Genomic DNA, 533 nt, shown 5'->3' with positions numbered 1-533 from the left:
TATATATAAATTGAGAGGAATTGGAAAGGAATTCTAGACACTAAAAAACAAAGTTTATCCACATTTTTCCTCAGAATGGCCTTTGCTTGCTGGTGCCATGCTGCAGCTCCTTTAAGAGAGGTCTTCCTGATTCAGTGATAGAAGAAAAAATAGCCACACCATTTTGAAATGGCAGCTTTCTGGAGCGTGCTGCCAGCGTGACCTCTGGCTCTTTCAGGAGGCTGAGCATTTAAATGAGGTTTGTGAACAAAGTGCTACAAGTTGCTTAATGGCAACATAGACTGGCTGTGTGCCTAAAAATGGGGCTGTGAGCCTGGCTCTCAGAGGCAGCAAACAGCTCCACCATGCTGGACTGGGTGAGGAAAGCAGGCAGTGCCATATTTCCCCTAGCAATGGTGCTGCTTAAGTTTATAAGAAGGGTTTAGTATTTTTAAGAAGTGCTTCTGGTCAGAAAATAATTACAGATACACAATAAAGACAAATTCAGATGGAAAAGACCACTAAATGGGTCATAGTGTTGGATAAATGTATGT

This window comes from Alexandromys fortis, unplaced genomic scaffold (assembly GCF_014885135.2).
Source record: "Alexandromys fortis isolate MF-2015 unplaced genomic scaffold, M_Fortis_MF-2015_v1.1 scaffold_21, whole genome shotgun sequence".
Classification (NCBI taxonomy): Eukaryota; Metazoa; Chordata; class Mammalia; order Rodentia; family Cricetidae; genus Alexandromys; species Alexandromys fortis.
Note: the sequence above shows the minus strand (reverse complement) of the source record.